The sequence below is a fragment of the Anolis carolinensis genome, chromosome 3, assembly GCF_035594765.1.
Source record: "Anolis carolinensis isolate JA03-04 chromosome 3, rAnoCar3.1.pri, whole genome shotgun sequence".
Lineage (NCBI taxonomy): Eukaryota > Metazoa > Chordata > Lepidosauria > Squamata > Dactyloidae > Anolis > Anolis carolinensis.
This window is the reverse complement of record NC_085843.1, coordinates 146,148,209-146,168,345: the sequence shown is the minus strand read 5'-3', so window position 1 is coordinate 146,168,345 and position 20,137 is coordinate 146,148,209. Positions and strand designations below refer to the sequence as shown.

The following is a 20,137-nucleotide window of genomic DNA, read 5'->3' as shown; positions in this document are numbered from 1 at the left end:
CAGCACAACTTATTCCTGACCACTGTGGATCCTACGTTTCTGTTACTTTTGTGTTACATAGGAGGTAAGGAAAGTAAATAAAAGGAATGAATTAGAGTGCAGTTTTCAATGGGGGGGGGCATGGGTATATTTGGGTGGGAACTTCCAACATAGCTCACCCCTTGCACATCACTTCATTATAATCTCGTATTAACCCACTTAATTTTTGCAAAAATAACCATATAGCCAACAACAAACAGCACATAAAATACTCAAATAGGATCTATGAAAACATTTTATAGTTTTCCTATCTTGTATCTACTTGAGTCTCTATAGTGAGAGAAATGTGATATTAAAAATAAATAAAAGAATACTTGCTTATTTTCATATTTCCAAACTATTTCTTTGTCCCATTCCACTCTAACTTTATAAGGATTACACTGATTTAAATATAATACAGTGTCCCTCACTACTTTGTGGTTCACTTTTCGTGGATTCGCTGTTTCTCAGTTTTTCAATAAACTCTAAAAGACTATTTACAATTTACAGCCTAAGGAAGGGAGGAAGGAGAAGCCAAAGGGAGCCAAAGGGAGAGAAAAGGAGCCCAAGTGGCAACGGGAGGAGAAGGAGGTGATTTATCAACACACAATTGGTTGATAAAGACTTAAAATAGTGTATAACTACTAAAATAATGTATAAATATGAAAATAAATATAGTGCCCCTACTTCACGGATATTCACTTACTGCGGGTGGTCCTGGAACCTAACCCCAGCGATAAGTGAAAGAACACTGTATTTGGTTATTTGGTACTAAGTTTGTCTAAGCTATTCTCCAGGACATCAATCTACTGCTCCATAATGTACTGTTCTTCTATTTTGGAAAGTGTCAGATAGAATATGTCAGCTGGTTTCTGCAAACAAAATACATGTTTTTATACCAGTGAAGACTGCATTAGAAATCCCATGAAGGAGAACTGGTCACTGGTTAAAGGACTCTATCAAAATCTGTTAAAATATCAGTGAAACTTTCCACTAAAAGGCCTATTACATGATCCTGTTTATAGCACTTTTATTCCACTTTAACCACTATAGCGACATTGTATGGAATCCTGGAATTTGCAGTTTAGAGATGGACATTTAGAATTCTCACATAACTCTTGGGGCTCACAGAACTAAAACCCCAGAATTCCACAGAATCTTGCTATAGTGATTGAAGTGGAATATACACTGTAGTGTGATAGGGCCCTGGAAAATCACATCTCATTCTTGACAAACTAATATTGAAACGTATTTGTTAAATGCATCAAAATAGATTATATTATTGGCACTGTATAGGTATAAAAGGCTTACTATGTCATCCAAGTGCATGTTTATTTTTAAATAATACTGTATAGGTATAAAGGCTTACTATGAAATCCAACTGCATGTTTATTTTTTAAATAATACTATTGTTTCCCACATTTTTGATTTTTAACATATATTTGAAAGTCCATCTACTCCACTTTTTTAAAAACTGTCCTTCTCTGTTCCATTTCTTTTATAATTTTCCACATATATTATTCAATTTTAAATATGTGTTAATTCTTCCACATGTTAAAAAAAACAAACAATACAAAGCATGTAACGGAACCATGTTGCCAGGTTACACTGTATAAGCGCTACCCCAAATTGATTGGCTGAGTGCAAATATCTGCAAAAAGGGAAGCTTATGTGTCTAGACTTTGAAACATCTGGGAACATCAATCACACAAACCTCTGGACTATACAACACCTTTTACAATATACCCCATTGAATTATCAGGCTTTCCCATTGCAATTTATCTTAGCCCAGAATGGTTTACTATATTGAGAAAGGTAGCTGGAAGGAGTATTCCCATTCTATTTCTACTGGAATATACATTTATGGTTCCATTTATAAAAACTATCAGGAATACTCACTTTGTTTATATTCCACTTGAACATCCACATCTCCCATTCTGAAAATACATTCAGGATTAGAAGACAAAGTTCAAGGGATATATTGTCCAAGACCTCAACAAGAAATTATTTGTGGTATATTATAATCTTATATATCATTTTTATTCGATAGGGGTTTTTTGCGGGGGGGGGGGGGCAGGGGGTTGTCCACATCTGGTGAACATGGTCAAGGAAGGTGACTTATAAATATTATAAATGAACTGTTGTTTTTTAAAGAACAGTGTGTGATAATAAAATGCTGACTATTTTAATTGGATAGTTAGAAATCAGTACATCATCATCATTAGTAAATTCCTTTATTTCCATAGAGGTGGAGTAGGGTGGGGTAAGACAAAATATTATACAGGAATCAATTGTCTAGACAACAACTCCAAAAGTAACAACTGAAAATGCCTCTCATTTTAGTTAACTCGAGTCTGCTGTAAGAGACTTTGGTTAGTTGAAATGTGACTTTTTGATGCTGTATGAGTAAATTGTAACTAGGGAAATATATTTTCTGTACTACAGGTATCTTCTTGAAACTCTGATGATCACCTAATACTTGAAGATAATGGGTATGGTCCTTTTCCATTTAAAGAACCTAAGGATTGATGGTTCAAAACCCACTATGTTTATATTTCTCAACTACATTATAATAAAGAGGCATCAGAGAGAAAACATTTGAAAATCCCCATGCATCTCACAAATTTGTATCATTTGACTTTCTCTAGGCTGGATGTCAGAATAGTAATTCCCAAATTTTCACAATATAACCAACATTCAAGATAGTCTCGTGTATTTGTATGGAATCACTACTCGTTTCTATTTGTCTCATCCACCCCACTTCTGTCTGCCGCTTCTGAAAATGGATGCCTATACAAATGTGTTTTTCTGCCCAAGGTCCAATAAAAATGAAGATCGCCAGCCAGAGACTACATCCGAGCAGGCCCAGCACTCGGCTATAGGCCCTGCCTGCCGGGCCTATGAGCATTGAACACTTGGCTGTAGGCCCTGCCTGCTGGGCCTATGAGCATCAAACACTTGGTGGGCAGGGCCTACAGCCGAGCACTCAGTGTTCGTAGGACCAGCTTGCAGGGCTTACAATCAAGCATCAAGCACTCAATGCTTGTAGGCCCAGCAGGCAAGGCCTACAAGTGTTGAGCGCTTGGCTGTAGGCCCTGCCAGCCAGGGCCTACAGCCAGCGCACAGAAAATCAGCCAACCAAACAGCTACAGTTCCCTCTTTTTTCCCATTTAGTTGCTCTTTCCATTCCGGAAGGGGCTGTACTGTTCTGTGTCATCTGAATGGATGGAGTGGTATAAAAAAATGAAAGAAACAGATGAAACGGTATCAGGGCCCAACTCTAATTCAAGATTCCCTTTTGTAACAGTCTATGGTCTTGTATTTCAATCTATATCTTTCTTTCACTGGTCGTATGCATGGGTTAATTGTCAATATCAAGCTTTATTCTATGTTGCATACTATTAATTAGATATTCCACTTTGTGTATGTTAATATTAGTAACAAGTGCATGACTTCTATCTCAAAGAACTTTCAAAACTCCCTGCCAGACTGGAGAAAACTTAATTCAATTCAGTATCCGGTTTCCCAAACAGCACTCTCCCATTTATTCGACATAGCATAAATCTACACTGAACCTTTATCTCAAAGGATAAGCCAATCAATTCCATGATGGCTATATGACAGATAGATTAGATTTGAATAAATACAGCCTTGAACTGCATTTGAGAAAGTTGCTCTGAATTTGTGCCTATGCAAACAGTCAGGCCAGGTCCAATACAGAAACAGCCACAATTGTTTATACAATCACTCCATATTCCTTGGCCTGGGTGGCCCAGAGACACAAGATAGCACTCACCACCCATTCTCGTAGCAGCAGCCAAGGGGTGTCACATGGCTAGTGTCCTTTACTTGTTGCCCAGAGAGATTTCAACTAGGATTCAAGAGTGATCAGAGAGGAGAGGAGGGGAAAGGAGGGGGCAATTCCTCCTCCTGCTCCCCTCTCCCACATTGCTTTGGCATCCCAACCAATGTTCATCCAGGTAACGAGCAATGGACACTGCCCATTGCTATGATGAGAACAGGATGAGGATAGTAAGAGTGGACAAGTGGCAGTGATGATCCAGGTTTAGTGCCAGTGGATAGTCAGGACTCCTTCCCACCTACATAGCTGCCCTGGAGCAGGAGGTAAGGGCTCCCTCCCACCTCCACAGTGGTCTAGGGATTGACAGTACAAACCAACACTCTGGAGTGGCCCTGAGATAAAATATATGTGTAGAACTGCCCATGCTTCGGTTATTCCACTCCTTAAAAAGGTGACTTGGCTCATCCTCTTATCTGCCAGAAACTTATTTTAGTCTTCAGCCAAGTTTAACAGGGCAAGCATACCTTATTTGATGTGTCAATATTCTTCTGTTTCATAACAATATTTTAATCACTTTTCTGCTCCTTAGGGCCCCCAAGCTGACAATATACAATAAAATATATAAAATCATTCTTTAAAACTTGCTATGAAAGCTAGGTTTTATGTGGTAAATTTTGCCCATTCTGAACAAATTAGCATTCAGCTCAGAGCTCACAAATTTTACATCAAACTATGTTGCCAACCCCGATGGAAAAATGTGTATCTGGAAGTTCTTGTATCAGATACCTTCAGTATCTTATGCACATGTATAGCATTCTTTATTCTTGTCAGACGTACATCACAATTCTTTTACCTAAGAACTCATCTTGAAAGTATCTTCTGACTATTTATATTCATTAAAAACATTCTCTTCTGATATTGTGTCTGATGTTTTCCAGTACCTTGGAAGAATTACTTTGTTTGCCAATGGGTATCTTATTTCAAAGAGAAGCTTACCTCAAAACAACAGAAACCTGATATTTGATTCTTCAGTTCTTTTGAATCAAATCTCTAAGGGTATTAGCTTATGCAATTCCACAAAAAGATAACAAGTTGACCCACAAACATGTAAAGAACACTCTGCACTCTTAAGAAGATATTTACAGGTACCTTACAAATCTTAAAGCTTTGGTATTCAAGCTAAGGAGGTAGGAGCTCCCCGCCCCCACTCAGTTAGTGTTATGAATCTATAATGAAGCAAATATTCAGAATGCAAAACTCACCATATCTCTCTATGAGAATTATTACAGCATAGATAGACGTGCATGTGTGCTTTTTCTGTGACCAATTACCATTTCTACTTACAGCTGAAGTGCATATTATAAAAGTCATGGCATCTGGAGTGAACATCAGATTTTTACAGCCTTATTATTGTACATTTCTAGATATACAGTATTCTAATGAACTTTAAACTTTAATGTTTGCTTGCTTGTTTGTTTTGTTTGCTTGCTTGTTTGTTTTTCACCTTTCTTCCAGTGCAGGATCCAAGATGGCTTATAACAAACTGGTTCTCATTAAGTAATGCTCATAGCTCTTTGAGAATAGTGAGAATAGTACTGGAGATAATTTATTGCCATCTAACCCCCCGAAACAATGAGCCGACACAAGAAGTTTGGTTTAAAAGTGGGCAACTTTATTAAATGTTACCTAATTAACTCTTTAATTTGAAACTTGTCTAAATCTCAAGTGTTCTCTAAGAATTTGTGAGACAAAAGCCCTATTTTGGTGGTCCTTCCCAACCTACCCCTTCGCTGAATTTAGGGCGAAAAACCATGTCCCCAGTTTAACTAAACCTGGATGACCTAAAGGGGATTGTGGTGTAGAGTTCTGCTCCAAGGATAATTGAGGTCATAGTCTCCCATTCCTAGGCCATAATCGTTTCCCCTTGCCGAGTTTGTTTTAATCCTAGGAGAGGGTTTCAGTGCCTATGGGGTGTACACCAAAGGATGCAATTCCCCTACTGATTCCAATGACAACCCTATTTAAGTGACCACACCTTCCAATCTGCCACTGTAAACAGTATAGGGTAGGTGAAAAACCCTCCTAGAACATAAGAGGGAAAAAATTCCTACCAAGTCCCACTAGGCAACCAACTTGTTATACTGATAGCGAAATCCATAAGGTAAGTGAAGAAGGGGTGAAGAAGGGGCGGGCTGTTTCCTAGAAGCCTCCGCCTCCCAGCAAGTCTCCCTTCTGGTGAAAGGTGGCAAAGCCACTTCCCTCCCCCAGCTCCGTTTGATTAAAAATTAATGTCTGGAATATGTCACTCTCCCCAAATTTTTCAGTTGTAACCATCTATTTAGCAATACCTACATCTAGTCAATATCCCCCCATTCTCTGCAAGATACAGTAGGTGATCCCATCATTGGAAGAACAAAGTGGAAAGCAAAACTCCTACTTTGCCCAAAGCAACCAGTTGATGCTAACAATAACTATTACAGAATGCCATAACTTTATTAGGTATTATTAAATGTTGGAAACATATATATGAGGTTGTGCCCCTACAGATTATATACAATAGCAGTTTGAACCATGTTAAAATTCATGTGAGTGCTGAACACTTGATATATCCATTCTAATAAAGTGTCAGGGATTCCTCTTCTTCAGAAGGGGAAGGGGAGCAGGAAAGTGCTCATGAATCTGAGGGTGAGTTGGAGTCTGAGGAGGAGACTTTGCTAGTACCCTCATTCCAGGAGAGGCGAAAGGAAACAGAGCACAGACGTCGTTCAGCTAGATTAGCTGCCAGAAATGCAGCTGAGTAATTAGGAACTGCCCTAGCAGCTGTGAGAGGACCCAAAGCTATAAGAGCAGAAGCAGGTGCAGCCAGCTCTTGCGGGTAACAAACTGACTCTAATGCCTTCACTCTCTGTCTGCCTGCTCCAAGTCTACATCTGGATTTAGTCTGAAGTAAGACTTCCTGGCTTTTTTTTTTTTTGCATTATTTCACTGAGAGTGCTGTACTTTATGTTTTGCTGAAGTAAAGCAGTTTTCATTTACTTACCACAGTGTCTTAAGGCTGCTCTTGAAAGACAAAACAGGACATAAAGTAATCCTATGCTATGGAAAATACTGGTTTAGTATTTCTTGAAATGATGAAAAAAAGACAATAATCTACTCCTGCCCCTCTTCGTACACAGAGGGTGGAGAGGCAGGGGAGAAATTCAAGGATCAGGGACTGAAAAAACAATTCAGTATCTAAAATTCCTTTCTCATCAGGGATCTAAAAGTCAACATAATTGCAGATATTGTAAAGCCTGCTGCCTGTAAACTACAGTTCAGTTTGTCAATCTTTTCCTACCTTTGGTTATGTTTCTGTCTCATACAGTGACACCAGAAAGTGTTTCAAGAGAAATACAGCTGGGCAATTCATTTCATCCAGCATTCTCCACCTGAGAGGGGATTTTGTGTAAGAATTCCTTACAGGATAACATTTAGGGGAGGAAGCAGGGATAGTAATATAAAATCAACAGATATATTGCAATCGAGCAGCAAGGGAGATAAGAACAGGGAGCAGAGATGATTACTCTCTTTCCTAATAAAATAAAAACAGTTTGAACTAGCGACCTGCTCACAGTAATGGAAACAGTCTACTGTGTTGCTGGTTGCTGGGAGGGTCAGCAAGTGGCTCCCAGACTGGCTGATGGTTTTTCAGCTGACTAATGCAATATATTAGAAATATTTTCTCTGCATTTAATTAAACAATATCTTTTAAAAGACATGAAAGAGCTTGCGCTTTTAGTACTGAAACTGGTAAAATAATGAGTGTTAAAGATTATGCCTTGATTATGTCTTCTATACCATTCTTACAAAAATACAGGGACTATATCAGGAGTGCAGAAGTGAATTGTCCCAAGAGCCAGATTAAAACCATTTCACATATTATATGTGCAAAGGGCAATCTGCTTTTGAGGGTGAAAAGTATCCTGAAATGCAATTGATGTTTTACAGAGTATACCACCCAATCTTGTCTCCCTGACTACTACATCTATATAATATACAGGTTTGTTATATTGAGCCTACATTTTTGAACAAGATGACTATATTTAGCATACACTATTTTGATGTATATGCAAAAAGCATCCCCTTTGTTCAAAAATTATAAATAAGACATTTACTCTCAGTCAAGGGTCTGGTGGGTGTTTGTTTCAGTTGTCATTGATTGAAGAGGGTTTTTTTTAAAGAATTTTGATTACTTCTTGAACAACCTAGACATTTTCCAGAAATCTAAGCAATTTCCATTATCTAAAATGATGCCATTGGACTCCATTTGCAAACTGCTGACTGAATATATTATGAGCCCTGAAAACACTGAACAGTTAAAGGATTGCTTTACTGCATGTGCAAGAAATCATGTTCTGTTATGTTTACTAGGCTGAATTAGTTTGCATTATGTGTAGACCAACCCACGTGTACAGTAGAGTCTCACTTATCCAAGCCTCGCTTATCCAAGCTTCTGGATTATCCAAGCCATTTTTGTAGTCAATGTTTTCAATATATCATGATATTTTGGTGCTAAATTCGTAAATACAGTAATTACAACATAACATTACTGCGTATTGAACTACTTTTTCTGTCAAATTTGTTGTATAACATGATGTTTTGGTGCTTAATTTGTAAAATCATAACCTAATTTGATGTTTAATAGGCTTTTCCTTAATCCCTCCTTATTATCCAAGATATTTGCTTATCCAAACTTCTGCCGGCCCGTTTAGCTTGGATAAGTGAGACTCTACTGTAGTAGCACCATAATATCTTTTCTATTTGGGTATGTTTTTGAGGGGAAAAAGAGGGGCTGTGGGGTAGTGGGTAGGCACCATCCCACTACTTCAGTCTCCAGGAGCCTAAAGAACTGGAATGGCTGTGGGGATTGACCTCCGGGACTGCAGAAGCAATCCTGGGAGTCAATCCCCATAGGGCTCTCCCCCTGGAAATATCTGGACCTTATCTTAAGGTATTTCCAAATGTTTTATTAATCTGGAGTAAACTAGGAAATTCCAGTTTTCTTTGGATAATTTCGGTTTTACCTGAGGTGTCATTTGGACCAAGACTGGTCCCACATTTTGGGCCTGTCTGGAAGGGCCCCAAATCAGTCTATTGCTACTCTATATTATTTTTGCATGCATTCATTCATAAATGCTGCACACATTTCTACATGAATTTGACATTACACATTTATAATGGTTTGTTTTTTCAAATAATATTTTCAAGCACAATTTGGTCCAATCTGTTTTAAAAATCATTTCAGTCAAAAAGTTTTTGGAGATGTTCAGGAAGCACAAAATCCAGTCAGCAGCTAGGTTCCACTACACACATTAGGCTGGAAGATGTAGAAAGAGAAATTCCCCCAAGCATCCTATAACCATTTGTCAGAATAGCTTGCAATAGTGTCTGCATTTCATTTTTGTACAAAGATCCAGCATGTCTCCTGTATTGGCCATTTGCTGCTCCTATCACTGAAATCAATTATTACAGCAAACTAAAAACCTGGAAAACCAGACTATGACTGAAAGAGAATGGCCCTAACTATAATTGCTACTTGGAATTAGAGAAGATCCATTGATTCCACTACAGAAGTATAAGTTTATGTTTGTGTAAATACCACTGATACAAAGAGTTGAGACTATTTTACTTGGGACTAGCAATAGAATTTATGCCCCTGTATCACCTAGAGATATTTGGCAGATATTTACACTGAAAACACCTATCCAACAGATTTTCTGGAGAATTAATTTCCTATCATATGATTCTAATCTACAAAACAGCACTCTTTTTTTGTTAGAGTTTATAAAAGCTTGCTGTTCCTTCTACATTGCCATAGTGCCTATAGATACAATAGACACATGGAAAGAAAGGTTTTACTTCCAAGAACATTTCACAGCATGCTCCATACTCATACTGATTCATGCTTACACAGATAGTCCTTAATAAAAGCATAATTTTATACAACAATTCCAAAGTTAATTATTGTAAAAAAAATTCAAGCACATAGACCCTATTATTATAGTGTGGAATAACATGAATTGAAGCTTCACTGGTTGGTTGTATCATATTCAGTGTGCTTTGCAAGATGCACTCACATACAGTACTATCACTACTTTGCAGAGTACTTGTACTTGCAGAGAATGGAATAAATAACATTGATCAGCTTCTGTACATACATACATGGGACATCAAATCTAGAGCATGCAAGTATGGAAACAAAGTCTGGCAAACACAGTCCCCTTTCTCATTTCTAGCAGGGATGGAGCCAATTTTCTGGCCTTGAGACAAGTCCAGTATTTGGACTGCCAAAAAATCATGCATAAATGAAAATGTGAAATAGTTGTAAGTTTTCTCCTGGTTTTGAAAAATATGTATTCAAAAATCACAAAAGTATAATAGAATCAAATGTGATCCATGCCCTCCTATAAGCCCATACTGGAACAATTCATGGGCATATGCATGTATACACACACTACATAGATGATACTTAATACTGGATAAACTTTGTGATAAATACAAAATTTTATCCTCAGCTTTTTGGAGAGGTTATGAGGAACAGTGCATAATGATACATGTGTTTCTTCTTTCCATCAAGCAATCTGATACACCATTTGCTTGATGTCAGACTTCTCATCAAAATGTCCAAGTAAAATTGTTTTCTTTTTCCTGTGGCCCTTCTAATTTTGTTCTTGCATAAAAGAAATACGATTTTTATTTAATATAATTCTGTTGCTTTCTGTAATAGTATGAATATGAACTGTAAAAAAAATATGAAAAACATTTCTCTAAGAGATTGAATTTATAGGGTGCTGTCCATGGTAGCTTTAGAAGAAGTGACTCATCAATTAACAGCAGCTAATGAACACAATTAACATGGACATGTTGGAGGCAACATGGTTTCCCATCATCACATTTGTTTGGAAAGAAAGATCTCCTTATGTTTCTCAATCTGAACACATTATATACTAGAAGAATTTGTCTTAGGAAGAAAATTGTCACTCTCTGAAATTTTGAACTTTTATTCTATGTCTTATTTGTTGAAATTAAAAGTGTCAGGAATTCTGTACCAGAAGATTCCATATCACTCAACAAACTCCAAATCCCTTGACAGAGCAGAATATCACCATGGTAGGTGAAGTAGCTTCAAAGTGCTACAATATGTAGTGTGAAAAGATCCAAGTTCTAGAAATACCACTGAGCATCATGACAAACCAGGGAATCACAGCCCTATTGAGTAAAGCAACATACTAATGCATGCCTCCTTGTCATTTTGGCTTGTAGTCTATTATTTATTTATTTATTGCTTTCCACTCTTCAATAAGACTCAAAGTGTCTCACAACATTAAAACAATACAATTGTGTAACTCTGGTTAAATCATCATTACAATATTTATTCTTCAATATAAATGTATTTAATTAGTCAGCAAATCATCTCCAATCCAGTATATCATGGGTTATAAAAGATTGGACATCCAATATATCACATGTTTAGATCGCACACTAACAAAACTCTTAATTAATGAAAGAACACTGTTAAGGTTTATCTGATCCTCTCTGCTCTAACACTGCCTATTTTGCCTTCCTAATGCTTTTTCCACCATCTTGACTATATTCCTTTAACAGTTAAGAACTTGAAAGCAACTGATAAGTGAAAATGGATGCTACCAAGATAAAACGTGTTTTAACACATATTACAAGAATCACTAAAATGGAAGAAGTCAGGAATTAAATATACAGCTATATGCCATATTATGAAAAACAATTTATATTTGGACCCTAACAGCTGCTCTACAGTACTCATCTCACAACTTCTTCTAAATGCAATCCAATAATCAACAAATAAACATTTTGTTATATGTAGTATCAGTTATTTTTTCCACCAATGGAGAAAAGCTCCCATTTTCCTACATACAAAGATAAAACATGATTTTATACAAGTCACTATGAGCAATTTGCCAGCTTAGCTGAATTCCAGAGTGATGCACCTAATGTTCTAGCAACTAGAATTTGCAAGATGATGTACAGTTCCTGCCAAACACTAGCAAGTACCTGTACTTCTTTTCAGCCCCCAATGATTAGCTTCCAGCTAGGTTTTAAGATAAAAAGTCTGTCAATGCTTTTCTTTACTTTACTGTTGGAAAAGATCAGCCATCAGGCATGTCCATCTGTCACCTTTTGCTAGCGCACAATCTCTTCTCAAATTCCTTTTAAAATAGAATAAATGGAAGACACTGAGAGGGTCTTAGTAATACTGGTATTCTGTCAACAATATCAACAACATAAAAGTCTAGTCAGTTTCATTTCCAACCAAATGTTGACAGTTCCAATTAAGAGGGAGATAGATCTTAGAAGTCCCACTCTCACCTTCCACCACTTATTCCTGAAACCTACTATCAGTACTGAAATTTGCTCATCGAATGCTTTTTGAATGGAACATGCACACAGGTTTGCCACAGTGCCAAAAACGGATACATCCCAAGAAGTCTTAGTGATAAAAGACTACAGTTGGCATGAAAAGTATATTTTGTCACATCTCTGAGAGTAAATACATTTCAGCAACTTAGTTGAATGTATGATCCCACAATTATTTTGCACTACAGTAACATGGGCATTCTAGTTACCTAAGGAAAAAAAATCAAAACCCAAGAGGTAAAGTTGAGGGAGCAAATATCTCTAAGCCAGCCCTAAAAAAGTGTTGTGACTCCCTAGGCAGCACCTAGGCATCTACACTGTAGAATGAATGTAGTTTTACCCCAAAGACTGGTGACAGACCGGTCACCCACAGAGCTGGCCAGCTGCCATCAAAAAAGTTGTGGCAGTTCCATGGGTTGCAGAGGGGTGGAACTGGCACACTGTCACTACTGCCCGAGCAACACAGGAGGCTTCCCGTGTTGCCCAATTTATGGGGGAAGCCACACACCATGCACACTCTACACTTCCCCCATGTGATAACCCTCCCGGTGAGGCAGGTGATGTGAGCGATGACAGGTTTGGGGTGTTGGATTTCCTACACCTGACAGCGAAGCGGACTGCTGTCTCCTTCTGCCACCAGCCAGCTGATGAAGTGACTTATCTGTTATGGCTCAATGCTATGGAATCCTGGGAGTTATTGTTTGGTTAGGTGGTCACACCCTTTAGTAGAAAAGGCTAAAAAACCTTTATATTCTACAGTGTAGATGCTCGCTTTAGACTCTGTGTGCAATGTAATATTATTTTCCATCAACAAACAAACATTTCAAACTTCATAGGCAGACAAGACTAGCAAAATTCTCTGGACAGAAGGGTTTTGAGGAAAAGGTATGGCCGAATGAGGAAGGAAAGCATTTGCAATGATATAGGTTGGAATTTATGGTGGAAAGAACCATGAATGTTCTTCCTGATAATGTTGCTTAATAAAATTAGGATCCCTCCCCCCATCAATGAAGTTGCATTTAAAGAAGCCACATTTGTTACAGACTGTCCTAGTCAATAATTCATATGCTTTCCCTTTCTGGTAAATCTCCTTGGATTCTTCTCTGCTCTTTTTTAAATGCCAGACGTTCCACCCTAGCCCTTGTAATGAGAGTAATGCCCAAATAGAAGGCAAAGGAAAGGATTGTACTTCAGTTTTATAGGCTTCATATTTAATAACGCAGTCAATAAAGCTGGCCCACTTAATCAGTCAAATGCTTCTCCACAGTGGACAGTAAAGTGCCTCAGGTCAGCTGTGTGGACCCCATTAAACTAGATTTACCCATTATTTTTGACCCCGTGAAGCAGATGGAAAGGACAGTTAACACCCCCTAGACTCTGCTTTCTCATAAATATCAACTGATGGAGGAGTATTATTTGCAAGACTAAATTAAAGACAGGCCTCGTTGCATTTTCCAAACTCTTCCTTTCTGCTCTGTCAATACACTATCCCATCTGCAGTATCCTGCAAAGCAACAGTACAGATGGCATAACCATACTTTGGCATACACCTTGGGGTTACTAAAATGTTATTTATTACAGTTATTAAGAGATAATGATTTTTGAGAGAGAAGGTTTAAGAAATTCAAAGGAAACTCAGTGCAGATATGAGTTTTTACAGTCAGTCCTCAAAACTGAAGGGTAGGGGATTCTGCTTGAAGGGACTCCCAAGATGCACCTTTCAAATGAGTTATAACTGAAGTATTCATGTACAATATGCAGACCTTGACACAGTTGCATGTTTGCATCCAGTGAAAAAGGATCACCACCTCTCAGGCCTGTCTCTTATCAAATGCTGCCTCAGTTTACATTCTAAGAAGAAGAAGTTGTTGAATAATAAAAACTAGCTTCTGTTGTACACCTCAGCTGGAAAAATCAACATTCATCAAATGAAGTGAATTGCATGAAGGGGACACATACACTTTTATCAAATCTGCATGTTATTTTCTTCTCACTCTCTCCTACACACTCACACACATTTCAATAACACCTTGATACTCACATTCATGTTCTGATTTATTAAGAAAATAAAATAGACCACAGTCCAATAAGACTGGCCAACACACATTTTGGTGCCTCAAATGTTAGATACATTTCTGGGTTTATCTGATCTGCTGATTTCAAAAATGGCACCAGTTTTCCCCTATCAAATCTAGTTTTTGAGATGCAGAACCTATGCCATATATCAATCCCCATAGAAAATAGTTATAACCATATCCACGATGCAGTCTATCCAAAGAAATTTTCAGAATCAGTACTCCAGATAACCCCAGGAACAGACCTAAAAACCAAGACACCAATATTTTTTTTGGGTGCGCTATTTACTCTTAGCCTCCCAATCCCATTTGATCTTGAAAGTTAAGCAGGGTCAGACCTAGTTAGTCCTTGCGTTATGAAGAATTCAGACCTCTAAATTATAAATTATTATCTCAATTGAGATATACAGCCAGTACATACTGAATTTTTCCTTCCTGAAATTAATTGGAATGTTGTCATATTACACCTAGGTCTTCAGGAAATAATGCACAATTATCACAATCCCCTAACAACTACCTTCACACACCTAACAATGGAGCAAGCCACTGGCCACACAAGTAGCCGAACACCCTCTTTTGTCCTCCTTTTTGGAACTCATTCAGGCTGGCTAAAACTCGTTGCTATCCTTTGCTTCACCAGCACGGATAAGTGTTCTCCGTAGGCTGGGTAACAATTCTACGATCATTAGCATCCATTTCCTCAAACCTACCCACATTCTTTCCTTCACACACACCGTAAGAGGTGTAAGCAGCAATGTCTAAACAACTTCAAACTGAGTAATGACAATTTATTAAATTTCCTTCCAAACCTGGAGGCCAATTGGCAGCAGTGACAGATAATGTGTCCTAGCCAACTGGCCTGCAAATCCTAGCCTGCCACAACCTGGACCAATCAACAGGCAGTAGAAGTCCTTTGTTTCAAACTGCTGGATATTACAAGCTGCAAGTAATGTACATAAATGTGCTCATGTAATCAGGTGTCATGGATTTTTTTTGTCCTCCTATGTTTATGCACATACAAAGGGGGGGAGGAGTAGAAAGAAAGACTTCTGAAGAAAGCCCTAAAACATCTGCAGATTAAAGCATGCCAGGATTTTAGGAAAAAATTGACTATTTCTTTTAGCATGTTCCTTACTCCCTCCCCCATCTCCATTTCATTTTATTTCATGAGATGCTTCCCAGTTTTTACTCCTTAGGTTTGATGGGTCAGAGTCCAGATCTGACAAAAGTGTGATCTGGTCCATAAAAGCTTACAGCAGAATAAATCTGTTAGGTTTTTAATTGCTGGAAGACTCTTGTTGTTTGCATAATGTTTGCAAATCACTTCTCTGGTTTTGACAATTATGCCCTTAAAGCTAAGGAAAAGAAAGACACTGTGAAGCAAGAATAAATTGTTTTTCACCATTTCAGATGGTTAAGCCACCTTTCAATTTTGAATTGGACACAAAAGAGATAAATGAAGTACAAAAAATAAAATAAAAATAAAAGCCAGCTGGCTTAACTGTCAAACACTAATATGTATGTTTACCAGCTTTTGATTCCTATCAGTTACTTTAGGAATCTAATTCAACTAGCAATGGCATTTTTTTTTACAAATGATATCAACATTTGCTCTGATGCCTTTGAATTAGCATAGTGTGCATTGTTAAAATGCCATCAAACACCAAAGCAGACTCTTCGGTCTTGACAACTTCCCCAGAAGAAGACAAAATGAAAGATATTCTTTAGAATATATACTGTCTGTCTGCCATTAGCACAGGGGACTGCAAAGGTTGCAATCAGAGTTCTGACTTCCAGCTAATAATACATATGTTTAAAGGACTTTGTATTTTTGCAATGTGTTTGAGATTGGCAGCCTTTTGTTTCTTCCATGCTTCTCAAAAACATGTAGCTTTGATACAAAATGAAGAGAGAACATCTTTGCAGGAGAGCACAGAATCCAGAAATCTTCAGAAATGTTCTATTTTTGCATTCATTTCATAATTATCAGATCACCATTGTCTTGATCCTAATTAATAATTACTGTAATCTCTGAAAGACAGAGGCTAGCTATCTGTGTAGATATTTAAGGTGATGTTTGGGATGCAGTTTCTTAATTAGATGTGACATGAATTGGAATAGAACTTGGGAATTCCCCATTTCAGGGAAAACATTGGAGGAAACATGGAAGTTTGCAATAAGCCAGAGAGATAGGCCTCACCTACACTGCCACATAATGCAGTTTGAAACTGCAATATATGGTCATTATAGACACCTATAATGCAGCTCAATGCAGTTAAACTGCATTTTATGAATCTATACGGCATTATATGGCAGTGTAAATGGGACCTTACTTCAAGAGCAATATACATTTTCAACACAGGATCCTTAGAATGTCACAGTGAAAGCAAAGCATCAACCATATAGAAACTGGAGATGTTCCAGTAAGTCTGTCAAAATTACTGAAGTGAATTCTAGACATCAATACTGTTCATGCAACTCTCTTGTTTGGAATTGTTGGTTTGGTTTATACACTGACTCTTTTGATCCCATTTGCAAGGTAACAAGTTCTCCAAACTAGCCATCATCTCTGCGGGTTTGTCATGGGCCATGCAAGCATCAACCACAAAGACCACTTTTCTGTCCAGATACAAGCATAAACTAACCAATGCAAACAGAACTTAATGGCTTGGGCCTCATCTATTTTAAAACAAATTATTTCACTCTAGCCCTGCCACACAGCAGAGTGAAGAAATTGCTTCAGGCAGTGCCAGAAGGGAAAGAGATTAAATGAATGCAGGAACTAGTGTCTGAAAGTGCTTTTGAGGGCAGTGTGAGGAGAGTGCTTTTTCATGTAAGAGTAATACAAGAAAAAGCTCATTACATGGGGATGAGGGTGACCCTTTCTTTCTTTTTACTAGACATTTTGAAGCTAATTTCTATTTTCCTTAATTTTTTCCCAGACATTTTTCTCAAGAAATGACCTCAAAAATCACCTTTGAGGTTTTTTTTGCTACAAATGGGGCGAGAAAACTTTAGAACTTTATTGTCTGCTACATTTTAAATTGCATTCAACTTTGTTGCCAAACGTAGGATCCTCTGTATTTTTTTTTTGACATCAACTATCATAGGCTACAGTCTGTTTTTTTTAAAAAAAAATAGGGATATTCCCAAAAGAGGTGAAATTACTTATATATCAAATATAATGTATATTTTCTAATCACCTTAGCAATAGTTCTCACTTTCTAATACTCAAAAAGAAATCTGTTCGTGTGTATGTGAAAGCAATTCAAGTTACTTTATATGAAAGGTGATAGGATTCAGGTTTCTTTTGGTGGAAGGAAATTAATAGAAGAATCTGAAAAAAAAATCTAATTATTACATCTGTTAGCATTTGCTTAAGCAGTCTAAGGATGAATGGAAAAAATCATGATGCAGATTTCCTGGAATGATATGATTCCAGTTCTCGAAAGGAGACATACCTACCCAGAACCTATTTATAAGATAGAATTTGGTATTTTAGTTGCAAAGTTCTTTTCCACTTGTAAGTCAGGCAACATGTTTTATTTATATGAGCACTTTTAGCTATATAAAGCCTATGCATTAAATCTGCCATGGCAAAGTTCTTGGCAGTTCCTGGAATCTAGGAGTAACCATATTATTGCAATTAAAGCTTTTTAGGGCCAATGCACAAAAATGGATTCGTAATAATGTTTTCATGTTTCATATATCTCACTGAACATCTTAAGGGAACTCTGAATTTTTCACAAAAGGGTTCAATATTTCTAAGTACGCAATATAATTAGATTCACTTATTATCTCAGGCATAGGTTTTGCTCTCTCAAAAATGCGTTTTGAACAAATGAATATGTTTAAAACATTCTGTATTCATGAAATATTTTCTATATTAACTTTCTGCACAGGCATGTTTTGATTCACAAACAATGAAACATACATTTTGTTTCAAAATACGACTAGAATGTCTATTTGGATACATTTAAATAGCACAACAAATAATGGAGATGTTCAGAGGAGTATGAAATCTAATGTCCACCAAAGTTATAAACCACATTATTATTACTACTTCAAAAGAAATGAACACATGTCAGATCAATTCATTTCCTAGATGTATTTTTAGAAAATAAAATGCCATGTATATCCCTAATTTCAGAAAAAAAGTCTGGATGTGATGGAAAAGATATTGTTGAATCAACTCTTCACTATCCATCTGTTGATAAATGAAGTAAAAAGGTTAAGTCCAGTCATGACCGACTCTGGGGGTTGATGCTCATCTCCATCTCTAAGCTGAAGAGCTGGCGTTGTCCATAGACATCTCCAAGGTCATGTGGCTGGCATGACTGCATGGAGCACCATTACCTTTTGGTCTGCAAGTTCAGCAGCTCAGCGCTTTAACACACTGTGCCACCAGGGGCCCCCCTTGATAAATGAACCATTGACCAAAAAAAGAGTGAATGCCATTGTTGCCCAGTATGCATTTTGAAAGCTACAGTCTTTGGATCATAGTTACTTCATTGGCTGATGAGAATTTAAAAGGATAAAATTATGAACTTTTATTTCATTTTACTCTTAAATTGAATCAGATATTATTACTACATAGCAGGGGTGAGAAATTGCAGGTTTTAAGGTGGTTTAGTGACCAATTTGCTGATCCAGGGTTCATCAGAAGCCTACCAAAACTATGATGGTAAGTAAAAAAAAAACCCTGAAAAAATGTGGAGTAGATGTGAGATTATTCAAGGGTCAGGAGAGTTAGATTTGTCAATGAGATGGAATGCTAATGAATTTCAGTAAGATATTTTAAAATAAAATAAAATAAAATAAACCTACACTAATCTTGGGGAAGATTCTGCCGACATGCTTCAAGCCTGACACTATCTCACTGAAAGCAAACTTAGAACTTCATTTAAATATTCTCTTCAATAAAAGTGAGCCAGAAACTGGAAGAGAAGTAAACATGCTGGAGAAGATATACAGCATTTTTTTCAGAGAGGATATATTCCCACTTGTGTTTAGAAACAGCCTTCATGGAAACCTATTTTATTATTTCATTTATTCACCACATTTTATTTTCATATGGGGGAAACAACATTTCTCATTCTTCTTGAATTTACAAAGAGCCCCTATGTGTATCCCTTTCAGACCTCTAAGGGACTCCATGAGGACAACACTGTAAAATTAAGATTTCATAAAATAGCCTTGAAAACACATCTAGTCTTCCTGTTTCATTGAAAAGTTACTCTTTTTCAAAAGATAAGCCTCTGTGAATGCTAACAAAACAACTTTAAAGATTAGAAAATATTATGGCATATTCTTTAGCTGACTGAAGGTCATAGTAAAAATGGATATTGTCATAATAAATAGCTTCAAACTTATCTTGATGTTTGATCAATCCGGAAAGAGCTAAAAAAATAAAATAAAGCATTCAATAGTATAAAAATAATGTTAACAAATTATTGTTTCAAGCTTACCTCTCGCCAAGAAAGCAAGAATTCTAGAAAGATTGCTGCAAAGCTTTAAGGCTCAAGGATAGCAGGTAAATTCATAACCCTAATCCTAACTTTCAGGAAAAAAGCCCTTGAAAGTTTATCCCCCAAGCTGTTTAAGTGTCTTAACAGAGGTCTAGTTTTATTGGTTTTCCTCAGTGTATGTGAAAAATGAACTTTTGGGATAAACTGCTGTGTGAGAGATAAGCTGCAGTAATGCATACATAGCAAATTCTTGGACATTTCAGTTTTGTTACGGGTAAAACTGAACCACAACAGCTGAATAGCAATTGTGGAGGTAGAGCCCTGTGCAGTGCAGAGAAGGG

At 37.2% G+C, this 20,137-nt stretch overlaps 1 protein-coding gene across 8 annotated transcripts in view; it reads right to left on the bottom strand.

Moving 5' to 3' along the window:
* Nucleotides 1-20,137, bottom strand: part of pcdh9 (protocadherin 9) — a 984,999-nt gene that overhangs the window by 516,021 nt on the left and 448,841 nt on the right. The window lies entirely within an intron of this gene.